Source organism: Anopheles stephensi, chromosome 2 (assembly GCF_013141755.1).
Source record: "Anopheles stephensi strain Indian chromosome 2, UCI_ANSTEP_V1.0, whole genome shotgun sequence".
Taxonomy (NCBI): Eukaryota; Metazoa; Arthropoda; class Insecta; order Diptera; family Culicidae; genus Anopheles; species Anopheles stephensi.
The window spans coordinates 77,760,369-77,776,214 of NC_050202.1; the positions used below are offsets into that span (position 1 = coordinate 77,760,369).

At 47.4% G+C, this 15,846-nt stretch overlaps 2 protein-coding genes across 3 annotated transcripts in view; one reads left to right on the forward strand and one right to left on the reverse strand.

Annotated features, from left to right (window-relative positions):
• The window catches only part of LOC118508457, an 86,881-nt gene extending 76,345 nt beyond the window's left edge, over positions 1 to 10,536 (reverse strand). The window contains exon 1 of the mRNA XM_036048259.1: positions 9,732 to 10,536. The gene's annotated coding sequence lies outside the window, so the exon portion shown is untranslated. The remainder of the gene's footprint in view (positions 1 to 9,731) is intronic.
• The window catches only part of LOC118508458 (autophagy-related protein 16-1), a 225,615-nt gene that overhangs the window by 78,274 nt on the left and 131,495 nt on the right, over positions 1 to 15,846 (forward strand). The gene's annotated exons all lie outside the window — the stretch shown is intronic.

Here is a 15,846-nt window from a genome sequence, read left to right on the forward strand (position 1 = left end):
ATTCCGTGTATCAGGTGTAGCGGCGGACCGCATTGAAACGGACGGGGTTCACGTTGAAGCCATTGAAGCCCTACCAATGTATCATTTTGATTGTCGGGTTTGTGGTAAAATGCACGAAGGAAGGATGCAATATTTATGCAGCATTAATGTGCTGACTGTCAATGCACAAGGTTGCCACAAAGCAGAGGTTCTACGATGCTACTTAGCTTCCAATGAACTCGTCACTCGGCCCCGGTTTGTGTGATGGGCAAGTGGAAGCAGAATCACACATAAATGCAGATCAAATTTCCTGCCACAAACATGCTGGAGCCGTCGAACGGTCAACAAAAATCAATTTGGCGTTTAGACTCCCGGTCGCGAGAACTGGTGACAGGATGAAATTAGCATAAATATTCCTTCAATTTATGACTCACTCTCAATCGCCAAATCAGTGATCAGGGGCGCGAAACACACACGATGGCTAACTGGCTTGTTGTGACGCGGGTCCCCGAACCCCGCGAAAGTAGGTCTTTCGCGGGAAGAAAGGGTGGGCCTGTACTAATGGGTTCGGTTCCACCATCCGTCATCGAAAACGATGACAAAAGGTAAAACAAACTACACCTATGCTTGTGTGTTTCTGTGACTGAGCAAAATGTACCGTTATATAATCTTCTCAGGCATCCCTGGCACAACCTGTGCAGCGTTCCGGGTCCTGTGCTTTGCCGGGATAAGCTTATGTGACCGACATAAATCAATATTTGCTAGGGCTTGTGATTTTTTTACGCGTCATATTTTTGTGCCCATTTGGCTTGTCCCAACTTTCTGTAAGCTCTCTCGGCCATAAATTCTCATCCACTGCTTGCCAACTCCTGTGTCCGTGTGCGTCAGGTTGCGGTTTGTTGTTGTTTTTTTGTGCCGGCTCTGAGGTGAGTGTCAAATTAGCTGTGCGTCACGTAAATCTTTTGCGCCGATAATTTACCCAACCAGTATAAGTGCAGCTCATCGGCTAACCTTTTTCGCTGGTGCGCATGAGGTTAGCCTTTGGCGGAAACAAGCAGAGGAAACAAATCACCCAAAACGAGGCGGTTAGGTAATTTGTCATTGCGGGACTGTTCTGCAAATTGGTGTGCCGCGTACGGTATATGCTCGAGATGATATTTACACCTTGCGGGATCCGTCTGAAGGAGATTGACTTTTGACATTGACGCCGAACGATACGCTCATCCTCGTCTCGGTATGGTGTCATGCATTCAGGTTGGGGTTTTGTGATGTTATTTTTATTGTGAAGAGAAACAAAACCTGTGGGCCTGCCTTCGTGTCCTATGCAACCGATACCCAAACAGTGATCATCGTCACCATGCGAAGCTCTTCGCCGTTCCTATTTCGGTCATCTTCGGCGACGTGGTGAGTGGTTCGAGAACGTCGATTAACATCAGAATACATTTGGGTTGGTTGGCATTTTGCATTCGAAAGCTGGCGTCATCTGTGTGTGTACGCCAACTCTCATCGGTCATCGGCCGCAAATGAAGGACACTTATGGGGTTGTTGAACAACAAGTTGAGGAAGCAGAAAAAAAGAACGCCAAACTCCGCCGAAAATGATTCATACAAGCAACGATTCTATATTTTGCGTATTACCAACGAAATCTTACACTCTTCGTCGGCCGTGAAGGTGTTCCGGTGTGCAGAATGCGCGACACAACCAGACAACCCAGAAACTCTCTTTCATCGAGGCCGTTCGGTTTGTGTGTGTGTGGTTTGCAAGTGGGAGTACCATTTTGCGCTTGACCTTAATTTTCGATCGAATGTTTGTCTGGTTTGATCACTGGATCTGAGACGAGGCCACGGTGTTGAGTCACGGTCACGAGAACGGTTTCGAGCAAAAGTGAAACAAGTTTCACCGGTTCTTTCACCACTAGATTATTTGTTCGATTTCGCTTAACGACTTAACCCGCCGGCAGTTTCCTCTAGCGCACAAACGTTCGGAACCAGTAGACAAAACCCTAGCCTTCCTTGCGGGATGTTCTGTGCTTTCGCTTAGCCTCGTTGGAATTTCGACGTGTGTATGGGCTGTGTTGGCTTTTTGTTTGTTGCTTTTCATTTTAAAACAAAACACAAAATGAAACGGTTTTCTAGCAGCACCCGCATAAAATGTGCAGAAAAATGGGCTGTGCTGGGTAAAAAAAAAATACTTACGATAGTTTTTCGCACATGAGGGAGAAAACAATTAACATGCCCTGGCGCTCACGCGCTCTTGTCGCGTGTGCTCACGAAAACGATGCTTCGCAGCATACCATCCTACCCGTTGCACCTCCTTGGGAGGAAGGTTTTTGGTCCAGCTATTGGTAGAAGGGAACCTAGAGACCTAGTTTTCTTGTATGCAAATTTCTAGAACCAGCAGACCCTAAACACTTTGTTTTTGTACAAGTTTGTCTAGCGCTTTCAGCACATCACGCCTTAGTACGGTATGGCGTTAGGAACGTTTGGTGGCGGTCTGTTGCTTTTTGCTTGTCTTCACCTAGACGAGACGTGATCAGCACGAGTAGCGAGTGTTTTCCACAGGCGTAACATCGTTTAGTGTCGTGTGGTTCGCGAGCTCCTAGAAAGACAATCGAGACTACCGGTTGCCGAAAGGTTTGAATGGCCAATATGCAGCACTTTGTATGACTCTATACAGCGAAAGCGTAAAAGATCATTTGTGGTATAAGGATTTGGTTTTCTAAAGCACGCTGTGCAAAAAGGCGTCGATTTGTTTTTATAATCCCTCTTAATTGATAAAAGCATATACTATGTGTGGAGCATTGAAATAGGAAGAAAAATTAAATGACATAAAATTCTATCCAAACACCAAAGCAGAGAGAAAGGGGATCAAAAGCTTCAGCAGACGACCCGAATCGTGTCGTCTAGTTGTGGTGGATGAAGCATGTGAGAAATTATTCGCCCGGTAAGCTTCCGACCAAAAAAAAAAAAAAAATAGAACTGGTTGGAAAACTGGTTGTGCAAAATGGTGTGGAAAAAAACAATCTTCCCAACTGGACCTGCAGGAATCGTACGGCGCAAACCCCTAGGATGGGGCCCTGCTTGCAGGAATATTTTTCGAACTCTTGCGCCCCGGCAAGACTGGTCGGCGATCCTAACTTTTGTGCGGCGAGAAAATGCGCATCCGTTAGGGACGGGGTGGCCTTGCTTGGCGAAGAAGTGGGGTGGAAAAAGAAACAACCGGCGGGTGAAGACATGCGGAAAAGACACTTTCCCCATTTCCGTCGATCGAAGCTGGTTCGTGCTCGCAGTTGCTGCTGCTGCAGGGAGGAATCGGGCAGAACCGCGAACCCGTGCACAATGTGCCTTCAAACGGTTGTTTTCTCTTCTATATTCCCTTTCCGTTCGATGCTGTTAACATATTTTCACGACGACAAGGCGACCGGCCGACACCGAAGTTATTGGGCAGCGTGGTGGCAGATCTCCTTTGTATCGCGATTGATGAACGAACGGGAACGGTTCGCGCATCGTCCAGCCGATGAAAAAGGGGAAGCCGTGGAATGCTTGCACATTGCGCAGTCAGCCTCAAGGGAAGCTTCCCGTTTGCGAATGGCTCCCGGGCCAGCGGGCCCCACTGCTGGAACGGTGTTTGTAAGAGGCGAGGATTGCTGCACCGGTATTGCCATCGTTGTCGTTGTCCCCTGAAGGTCTTTTGCGCGCGCCCTTTTGCGCTCGGTGTCGTACTTGCGCACACCGGTGGCACCGCAACACGTTTGGCGTACACAAATGGCAAATTGCAAATATGGGTCATATGCAGCCGAACAACAACCCCGAACAACGGGCGGCTGTTGACTGTGGGGTGCATGAAGCATGTTCGTTTTACAAGCTGCGTTTATTCAAAATAGAGACATTTACCAACAAGATATATGCGATCAGATCCGAAGGGAAATATGGTTCGTGGTGTGCTTTGTGGCTGTACAAAACAAATCGATGAAATCGTAATTCACTCCAGAGGGTGTCATTTCAGCAGACCTGGAAAGCGACGCTGGTAGCGAAGGCTAAGAAAGGTGCAAAAGTCGATCGTATCTAATCACAAATCACAATCGAAACGCCATGTTGGCGCGTTGGCTTGGAGAATAATGCGCCCTCTGGAGTGCTCGTAATGATCGTGCGTGAAAGTTTTATGACGACTGTAGGGATCGATTTAGAGCCATAATTCAAGAATGCTTAACTGCAAGTATATTATTTAGCGAATCGCTAACATCTGTACCGATCTGACCCAGATTATTCGAAACGACGTGCTTGGTAATTGTTTAACCAACCAAAGTGGGCTTGCTCGTTAGGCTCAATTTTTTCCTGTGCATTGTTGATAAAGATATTTTTTTTTCATCCCAGACAACAACAAAAATGATCTAAAAAAACAAACCGCCGAAACACAAGGTAACTGCACTTTATTGCTTGTGCTACACGCATTTCCTACAAGAGCAGTCTCTTAAAAAGCGGCAAAATGGCTTAATTGAGTGGCTTGTTTGTTCTGTGAGGCATTTGTTCTATGAGGCCTTACCCTTTTGCCCCGCATTCAGTTCAAACTGCGTCTAACTTTTCTCCGAGAACAACTTCCTGTACCACACATTCACAAGCCGTACTCTAAGACCAATCTTGCAGCAAAACCGTTTCGGTGTGGAATAAAAACAACCACATTTGCCAAGTTCCGCTCACAGTAGAAGTTTGGACCGAGTACGCTGCACAAACCTACGAAAAAAAACACACACACCAGAAATGAACATTGGACTCAATTGCGTGTGTGGCTAGTGTTCGGTTTCTTTACAAGCTCCCCTGGCGCACATCGTGTAAAAGATCCCGTAAATGAGGATTCCTTTCCGGTAGAGGTGCTGGGGGTATGGGATCAGCTCGTTCCCCGGAGCTCTAGAACGCAGAACCGCGTACCGTATGGATGCGGAGTTCTTCCATCAACCGAACCATCCATCCGTCGGAAAAGCTGAAAATCAGCGGACCGACACGCCGCAGTTTGGCCGCAGCAGCACCGTGTCTAGTCGGACGAGGCAATAAACGGTGCATTTCGCTTCGGTTTTTCCGATTACCGTTTAGAAACGCTGCGTGAAGTGAGATAGTAATCACCTAATTAAGAAGTTTTTCCCCGATTTCGTTGACCCTCCGGTGGTGGGTAGCTGGCGTGGGTTTGGTAAAGCTTTTTTCCAAATTTTCGGCTTCGGGGGGTTCTGATAAAAGTTGGCTCCAGCAAGAGATAATAGTTGAAATACTTAGTTGTTTCGTTTGTTGGTTGCTTATTTATTCGCAAGCGATTCTTCTTGCCTACACTGCTGTAATGTTTATGTTTTCCGCCCATATTTTATGTGACGGTTGAGGGCAAAGAGCTACAGCTACTAACGGATCACCCTGCAGTCCTACTGAAACGTGCGAATGCAGTTGTAACTGTAACACTGTGGAAAGGATAATTGGCGCCCAAGGCAGTACATCCCAGACCCGGAACGCCGTTGCAGCATGGGCTCGTTCCATGCGCTTCGCACTCATTGCTGATTCATGCAGAATGCAAATCATCTGTGAATTATAATTCATTCAACACCAGCTTCCTTTTACCACTTGAGTCTTGTGTCTGTGCAAGACGCACCGATGAGAAGCAACCAGGAAAGCAAGATTGTTAGGTAGAATTTGAAATTTAAAATCAAGGCTTCCGTTGCGTACTCGAGCGATGGTGGTGTTTGTGTAAGAAAGCAATGTGGTGGTAGGGTGATTGGAAAAATTGATTAGCTGTGTAGAGCTAATGATTAATCCTTGCCCAGGCTGGCTTGTGCCAATTTGTAGCTTCGTGTCGCGCGATGCCGCGCAATATAATTTAACACTGTAAGACATCGAGCAAAACAACTGGAAAAGGTTGGAAAATGCCTCTGCATTTCAATGCGGTCGCGTTAGATAATTATTTAACTGTTTATCGCCAACAAAATGTGAGCAAACGTGAGCGATTGAACCGGTGAGTCGGTTGTGTATGTGCAACCGAGAAATGACGATCGAACCACTGCTTCCCACAGCACCACGATCGTAGCCGCGTGCGTGATCTACATTTCGCGTAGCAGTGCGCGGAAGCTTCGGCCGGCGTGGAACGGTATCGACCATTATTAGTAGGTTCTGAGAGACGAGGCTTCGATGCGCTGATGATTATGGCACATTCCATCACACCAGCGGCTTCCCATCGCCGGCCACCATTATCATCCTCATCATCATCAGTAATTCCCCTTCCGGTCGGTATTCGGTTGCGCTTCTGGCAACGATTGCTACCGGAATAAATCTCTCCCCCCTTCTACTTGACGCCCAGCGCTTGTTGGAGATGGCTTAGTTATGGTTGATTCATGCTTGCGGACGGTGTTGCTGTTCTTTTCGTTTCACGCCCGTTAAGAAGGTGAACAAAAACAAGGGCAAAAATCCCTCAATTGTGTTCACAACCAACACTCACAGCCGACACGCATGCATACGAGAAGCGCAACATTCTTCCTGACCCAGTGACTTGGGACTAATCGAAGCGTTGGAACGAAAGCAGATGAAATCGAACATTTTAGTTACATCACTCAGATGGCCGATGTTCCGATGGGAAAAAAACATATATATAAAGTGTGCCACAAGTAGAACTGCTCAAAGTCAGATGAAAAACGTGAAAAGATGTCCCGATCGCAACCGCAAAGCAGAAAACTGCTACAGGTTGGAAACATGAAATCATCCCACCGAGTGGCCGGTTTGCTACCGTTTTCCTTTCGCTGCCCGTAATCAGTTCTCATATGACCGAAAGAGTATTGTATTGCGTACAACGAACTTTCTGATCGCGGTGCGGGTTAAATCAGGCGTCTACTCAGAACGGAGCAGCAACACGGGGGCTGGCACGTAACTCTCGCCTTTCGTTTGCTCTGCTCTCGTCTGCCTCAATCTTTCTGTGCGCGTACGCGAGTGTACCTTGATGCACTTAGCGTGTTTCTTCGGCTACAATGACCGTAAGCAAGTGGGAAGAAAGACTCGAAAACACATAAACGAGCTCGCAACTAGCAGCAGCAAATGAAGCTGTATGCATTCGGAGCGTTTATTGTTTCATTTGCTGTCTAAATGCTTTTTGACTGAAAGGTGGCTACAGTAGGCAAGTATAGTCGGCCGATTCACCCAGCCGGATGGAAAACGGAAGCAGGAAGATCGTTCGTTCGTGTACCGGGTCTCTATAAATGTGAAATGCTTCAGTGGGTTGCTGAAGGCACAAGAATATATTTCACGCAGCTCGGGAACTACCTGCCAACAGTCGGATATAAAACCTTCAGTTGCGCAAAACTTCTTACGATTGATTACATTTTTTCATCCCTGCATGGTGTATTTCCCAACCGTGTGGTAGAATGATGATACCGTTCTTCCGTTCACATTTTTACCATTTTCTTGTTTCATCACCAATTCCGAGCGGCCGTGCGCACTACTAAGCGTTCGGGTTCGTCGCTTGTTCGTTGAAGTCTTTTGTACGCGCACGTCGAGGTGATACTTTTCACTGCTCGTTTTTTCTCCTCTTGGCTCTTTATATAAAGACACACGTTTAGTCTAATCTAACCATAACTGGTTAATAGGTTTCAAAATTTACCGGACCACTTATCACACGAAAACCATTCTGGTTTCCATCGCGCCAGCAGCGTAAAGCGACGCCTGAAATAGTCTACCACCGAACAAAAATCACTGCAGCACCGTTGGGCAGCAAAGCGCTGGAACGCAAGCAAACAAAACGTAAAATCTTCACTCACGCCAGAACACACAGTGATGGTGGAAAGTAAAACAGGTGAACTCAATTTGTGTTTAATTTTGAGCCTCGCTACACACACCTCCACAGCCTCACAATCCGTCCAGTCCGGATTCGAACAAAATGGCAAGGCAAGATTCAACGAGCACAGTTGGCGATGAAGGTGAGAATTTGAATTTGTTTTTTCTAAAGGTGAACACATATCGATCCTGAGTGTGTGTGCGTGTGTGTTTTCTGTGTCTTTGCCGCTGTTGTGTAGTGCGTTAGCACTTATGTGGTTTGTTTTTCTTCGTGTTTCCCGCGAAGGTTTCTTCATTATCTTCCACTGGATGGATGTACTTGTTCCGAAGCAGAGCGAGCCTCATTCAATCGCTCGCCTAGCGTTTTGTTTGATTTGTTTCATTCCTAATATTTTTGTCGGGGAATGTTTGTTTACGATCACGAGCCCTATGTTTGCGAAGCAACAGTGTGTTGCAAAGGTATTTTCTGCTTCGTGTCCTTTTGGTATTCACCACGGTGCAGAGAGAGCGAGCTGCCATGGTAACGTTCATCTAGAATTAACGCTTCGGGTGATACCGTTCGTTAAACTTCGAATGGTTTGTTGTGTTCGTTCAGCGCGAAACTAGTTACGCACTTACGAGCCACTGCCACACGTTGATGCAAAGTATTGACAATATCGAAGGCTTTGTTGCGTCTGCTACAGTTGCAGTACAGTGCTAGGTTGTGTTATCACTCGACTATCAACTATCCACGCTTAACCGAGATGATGAAGATGGATACATTGGGTTGGATGGATTGATGTATCGAGAACCATTCGCGAACCGGTCCGTGTACAAAATATGCACGCAGTAAACCAGCCATGCGGGATAGAAACCTGTTGTGCTCTTCTTATGTTTTATTCTGCCGGGCTGGATAGGTTCTTGTGCGGACCAGAAAGCATCTTTTACTGTTATTTTGTGAGTAAAACGAGATCTAGTTTTATACCACCCGTCCTACAGAACGTAATCGCAAGTGGATGTTCCAAGTGAATTGCACAAGCATCGCTCACTCACTATTCACCCGTGTGCTTTAGAAATTAAAGAGGAAAACTTAGCACTTTTCACGTGTTAATACCAGTTTAAAATAAAACCAATGCGATGGATTTGAACCATGTGGAACCATCAATTTATGGAAAATGATTCTGTGTAATTTAAAAAAAAAATGTAAGCCTAGATACCGAGTCTGACGTGCGATTTAAACACATTTCGGTTTCAATTTCGCGTAATTGGAAAACGTAAAAACGATTTCTCGGTATTATTTTTTTAAAGCTCATGTTATAGGTGAACCTTGATTTTCAATCCCGAATGTAGAAAGCTTTAATTTTGAGCCTTTAAATACATTTGATCCCTGTTTTCTCGAACTACATCCCGTAGTGTCCAAATGAGATTTTTTTGGTGGTGTGATAGGAAAATATCATTGCACCGTATGAGCTGAATATTTGCAGCTTTTTCAGCCTATGATTACAAAAAATCCTTGGTTCGTTTTCCTAGGTTCTTAACATTTTTATTTTTTTTTGCAATGCCACGGCACGATTACAATCAACGGTCCTACATTATCCGATAGATCTTAATTACTCAAATTGCGGCTGAAGTGTAAGCGATGTGTTAGCGATCGTCTTTCCGAAAAGAATAGCACTTCTTCTCTCGGTATAGATTTCCGAAACAGCATGATTGAAAAGCACACGTCCGCAAAACGGGTGAAGCGTGGTGAAGCATGTGCAGCCAAAGGTTTCCTCCTATCTTATCCGCACGCTAATGAACCTTTGCTTCGTTCGACGGACCAATCGATATTGCTGCCACAGCATCGAGAGATCGTACAATCGATGCGATCGTTGTGCGAAATCATTTCGTTTCCCGTTTTTTCTCCAAACGGGGTATGCATGTGTGGATGTAGGTATGTATGTATTTGCCGAGGTCAAAAATCTTTACCCCAAAACTTACCTTTTTTTCTGCCTTTGCTTTGCACGTTCGCTCGTACCCGAGCCGATTCACTTTGCACACGTGCACACACTACAGTATCAAGCACACACAGTTCGGAAATTGCGGCAGCTCGGGAAAACTATTTTTGTGTTGGGCGAATTTTTCCGTAAAAAAAACTCGTATTTTCACTGCTCAACTTCACACACGATTTCGCGGTGCGCTCACACTCAACCACTTGTTCTGGGCAAGTAGAATTCCTCCTTTTATGCTATGTTTGTGCGTGTTTGTTGCTGAAGCGAGTAGCAAATTGCTTGCAGATGCAGATGGAATCGATTTTTGTTTCCTACACCAACAACGCGAGGAACACGTTGCAGGAAATCGAGCTTTTGCTGGCGAGTAATTTTCACTAACAGTATTCTGAGTCGATCTGAGGCTGCCCGTTTTCCACGGTCAAATCACTTGGCCAATTTTGGATTCACTGAACGAGCCCGAAAACGTGCGGGAATTGGTGATTATGCTTGAGTGGATTAGATCCGTTGATCAAATTCGAACTACACTTTGCACCACCAGTACGGAAGGAAAAGTGTCTAGCAGCCAGTGTTGGACGTTTGCCGAGCACTTGCAACTTGCAACACACCAACCCACACCGAACGAAGGCGACAAGGCCAATAGCAAAAAAGGTTTGCTATTGCAGAAGTCCAAGTCGACGCTTGGAGCTGGATTGACGAACGGGCTTTTCTCGATGCGTCCTCGATCCGCTTGGGAGTGGGGAGACTTTTCCAACTGATCTTGACCGTACGAAGGTCGTCACTTAACTAAAGAGAATTGGTTGGTCGTGGGTTGTTATATAAGTTTTTTTCCTCCCGGTAGCGGCCGCGGCGGAGCGATCTTCTTCGGGAAGCGCTAGCCGCCCGTTGGGTCCGAACCGAAGATCGCGCGATCTTCACTTTTCCGTCCATTCTTCGGATGAGTTTCTCGCGGCCCTCATCGCGAGCACTGTTCTCTCTCTCTCTCTCTCGCTCTCTCCCGGGAGCGAGCCTTCCCGATGCTGCATCGCATTGCATAATGAAGATCGACCGCATGATCTTGGCATAGCCAGCCGCCCGGTCCGGAGAGCGAGACCGAGACCTCGACGCAAAGCAACAACCTTGATCGTGAAAAGCGGTGGTGCCGCTCGCGGTACGAGCGCGTACGAGATGTCGGCCGAAGTTTGCGCACCCGTCGCGCCATGTTCGGCTTGGCCCAGATCGAGTAGGAAGTTCAACGAACGACGCGGAAGCGAAAGAAAGCTCCAAAGCGAATGGGAGGAAACGAAAAGGAACGGCTACGAAAGATGCTTTTGCGCCTGCAGCCTCGGTGAAGCGTTTTGAGCTTCCCAACCGAGTGGGGTTCTTTCTCCACACCCGAAAGCTTCCCGAATAGATGAGCAGGAAAACCGAGCAGCGGCTCGGAAATTCTCCCGCTCGCGAGCACGCGATTCATTTCACCAGACCGTACGCCATTCTCGCTCATTTATCGTGGATTCTGTTTTGTGTGCACACGCACATATGTTTCTGCCCGACTGCTTTCACTGAGTGACCGGGAATGAGCGACTGCGAGGAGAAGCAGTCCGATATGTGGTGCGCTTTTTTGGGAGCGATGGGGTGAGCTTGAATGAGCGTGAATAGCATTTTCCACGATGGAGAACACACTGTAGGGGATTGTTTGATATGGAAAGCGCAAATCAGTACGAAAAACAGAAAAATGCTTTACGATCCACCAACACACCGGCATTGCAAATGGGGAGGGGGGGGGGTGGGAGAAGGTAAATGCATGCTATTTTAAACCCGTGTCACCGAAGCGTTGCACCAGCTGGCTGCATTCTCATCCCCCCCGGAATACGCCAGACGTAGCCAGCTTTTCTGTACCGCACCGGACAATGTTCGACCTTTTGCGCTCTTGCCACTTGCTATCGTGTGGCACCGATCAATTTTGGACAAAAATGACCTAAAATACTGACACATTCCATGCGGCGTGCCCTAACACGGCTGACACAGCCTCATTGTATTATTTGCACCGCCGGTGCACATCTTTTGTTCGGTGACCGTGATTGTAAACGGCGGTCGGCTGAAATTTGACACTGCCACGAGCCAAGTGAAGGTAAGGGGAAAGCATCCCGAAAAGAAAAATCCAACAAAAAAAAAAAATGATTCTCCGGTACCGCTACGTTCGGCGTTCTTTATTTGCGAACGCGCACTTTATTATTCGTTCTTATCAGAAAAGTGACAATTCATGGCACACGGTGCACGAAGCGGGCCTTTTCTTCTTTTTTTCCTTTTTGGTTGGTGGTTTTAACATCTTTTCTCATTTAAGCGCTCATTCGCGTAAGCCTGTTTTGTTTTTTTGGCCGGTGGAAAACTTTAAACATGCCGACCAAATTGCATGCATAAGCTTGTGGTTTCAGTGTTGGGCACTGGCATTGCCTTCAACAGTACAGTGGTTCATAAATCAGAGCAAATTTCCCAACGGCTAGAAGTAAAACAAACTCTCTGCTTGTGGTGTGATCCATTGTTGGTATCTAACTGGGGGGGTTGAGTATAAAGGAAAAATCTCCCTATGCCTTTGGTAAAGATATTCATAGACCGGTGCGACAGTGAAATGCTAATTGATGGTTTTGCTCGAAATGTGGGCTAGTTTGCTTTGCATTCAATCAAGCACATGCTTTTGAGATGCTATTGTATTTCGGTGAAATAGAATTTTCAGGAACCCCCATTAAAAGCTTGGCTATTTTCCGAAATTTGTCTGTTGGATTTGGCCTGTTAAGTTGAAACGAAATATTTATTTATTACCTGGGGAGGTAATTTTTAGAATCATGTAAAGCTAAACGAATGAACGTTAACAGTTGTGTAGCTTACAGAATATTGAGAACAAATTGAACGAAATTCCTACTTCGAAACCGTATCCTGAGGGCCGTTCATAATGAGTTCATTAAACTAACAAAGTATAGAATACGAACCACGCAAGCAGCTCGACAGGATTCCCTTATCGATTACCGACGCTAGCGGAGGATCGATTGCCCTAAAGCATTTCGATCAACTCCATCGATAGCAATCGATTTGATTCCGATCAGGTTGAAGAAATGCTCTCGTTGTTTCTCTCAGCACACCGTCGTGTGCCTGTGATACCACCCTTCGCCCAACCTCGGTATCAGTTTCCCTGATTTCATTTGCTGCACCGCACCGAATGCACTTTCCGTAATGCCATTAATGAAAGTACGCGGTGCATCTGCGCGGTCCGCCGCCGTATCGCAGCAGCAGGTATCGAATCCGTTGTACATCAAAAGACCCACCACGAGGCAAACGCCGGTGCGTGCCTGAATCTCGATCACTTCCATGCGGTTCCTAGACGCTTGCGTTGTGTGATCGCAGCGCCTGCGATCAATCATTCTCGATCGCATGTTACCAGTAATGGCACGATCTACAACAGTGCTGCTGTTTGTTGCGTTGTTGCTCATTCCATTCGCTCGCTTGCTTTTTTTTCTTCCCTCCATTCAGCAGCATGCATTATCCACCGAGCACAACGCGAGAAATGGTTTGTTTTGGTTTGGTTGAAGAATTTAATGAAGTTGCCTTCGCTACGGGATTGATTTTTAAGGTTTGCCGCTCACTGCTACTTGCTTGCATCGCGTTTCGCGTGAGTCAGTGCTGAACAAACTACCGAACACACCACCAACAGCAAGCGAGGGCTTGTTGTGGGTGCAAGGATTGGATCTATATGCGCGTCACGAGCTCAGAACGGAATGCTTGATAAGGGGGGGTGTACAGAAAACACTATTGAAACGATAACTTCTAAGCTCGCTCGCTACCTATCGCCTGCTGATTTGTGGTACGGAACCGAAGGGCACCACGTGGGGACTTCACGATTCGCGATGGAAGACGCGGGTTGTGGAGATGAGTTTATTATTAGAACAATTTCGCTTCCGTCGGTGTTGATGATTCGCAAGATTACCGGGTACCCGGAGTTAGTGATCAGAAAGTTAGCAAAATTGAGCCAATCCGTCAGAAGGACGACGACGACGCGATACTGAGGCAGTGCAGTAGTGTAGTGCTGGGTTGTTTGAAGAATCATCATACCCGGTTGCTACCCTTGCTTCGGTGCTCAGCATTACGGGAAAAGAATCGATTTCATCGGAGTTCAATAACATCACTTTTGTGGCGAAGATGGTGTCTTGGGCAGCCGGTTAGCAGCAGATACGGACATTGGTCAGCCACGTTGGGGACCCGTAAACAGTGAAGACACCCGGTGGTGGTGAGCTTTCAGGCGGTTCGTCTAGAGTGGCCATTAAGTCATGCACGAAATCGTTCCAAGGTACGCAAGCGCTTGAAATCAGTAGCAAGTGGACGAACCGAAGGAACCGTGGCCTAACCGTGGCCATCCGCGATCCGGTAGTGTTTGTTTACGATCGTTTCGCGATAGGCTAATAACAGGCGGCAGATCGGCGGCTTATCCACCGAAGACGGATGGGATCCACATACTGATCTGCTGTTGGTGATCGTGCCCCCACAGACAGATCGGGTGGAAATCGATCGGCATTCTACCGCCACGAGGCGTTTTCAAACGTGGCGCAGGGGCTCGACCGGATATGGCCGGAAAGTTAGTTAGCGAATCTAATTGCCATCGATGGACCCAGGCTGCTGAGACGGGGGGGGGGGAGGTTCGGTCTTGCGAAGGAGTGGTGGTGGTGGTGTAATGTATTTTCGTGTACATAAACCATAAACGGTTCGCTTTGGCTTTGAAGGGTGAAGATAGTAGCGTGCTCTTGCATTACATCGCCTTTGATGCAATCAACACTCATTCCGATCCATCTCGGGGGCTTGGTGTAGAGAATGCTTCGGTTCGCAGTCATCGAGCGAACAACCCCCCGGTGGCTTGAGGTAGTCATCCGGGATTGGTCAACCGGACCTTATTTATTGATATTCGGAAGATGGTCGAAACCGTTGGTTTACCGATAATGATAGGGTTCTAATGCTTCTCCAATCTAGTCTACGCGAGTGAGCCGCATACCCGCTTCCTCGTTCAACAGGTCTTGCGTCCCTTCACTTCTGTGTCGGTTAGGTCTTGCTTCTCGAGCGTGTCTCTTTCCTTTTCGCTCGTTACAATCGTCCATTTACATCGGATCACCTTTCGCCGGTTCGTGTGACGATGCTATTTATCGATCAGCGACAGAAGCACTGGCGACTGAAACTCTAACGGTGGTTAGCAGCGCGGCCATACTGGCCCTCCTTCGGGGCCCCTTCCCCTGGCTGAGCGCAATGTGTGTGCGCGCGCAATAAATCAAATCCGCGGAAAAATACTAATTTATTATTTTATAGCAACTAAATCATGCCGGGGACCCTCGCTAGAAGTTCTCCACATTTTCCAGCTCGCTCAGCCGAACCGCCATGGTTAACCATCGCATAGGCTTCGCGCGATCCGAGTATGCTACGGCAAATGCTTCATGATACCGGTGGATGGATCCATCCGCCGCCGAGACCATAAATCCTGTTGCGGGAACCCCTCCGTCATCCGTGGCAGCCGGCAGCTAGCCGGCGTTGAGGGTGCTAAAGTGGTCACCCCCTTTTCGCCCGGCTGGGTTCGATCAATCCTCGGCACACCTGAAGACAGCTCTTTTCGGACCGTGATTGAGACGTAATTCAATCCGGGCCGGTACGCGTTCGCGGCTGATCGTTGGCACGCTTTGCTGCGCGCGAGAGCGACACGTCCAGTGAAGGGTGTTATGATAATTAGACCCAGTACCCCAGTACTGCCCAGACGCTAATGCTTACGCGCCTCGAGAGCGCAGTTCATCTGACGGTTATGTGCGCATTTGAAATGTTTTGCTTCGGAAGCATCGGGTTAAGTGTAAAGTTGCAAATTCAAGCTTCGACAGCTCGGAGAGGCACTCAGCCTGTGCCATCTTCCTTTTTACCGCGATCGCAGCAGGGTCGCACACTTGTAAACCGATCGTGTCAAACGTGTTGCTACTTTGTAATGCGTGTCTGCATAACTGTTTCACGCAAAGCGTGCGCAGCCTGTCGAACGTACGCTCAATGGTTGCGAAGATGGTGGTACCGGAATGGCAGCATTTTGATAGGTTTGTGTTTTAGTAGGGCAAAGT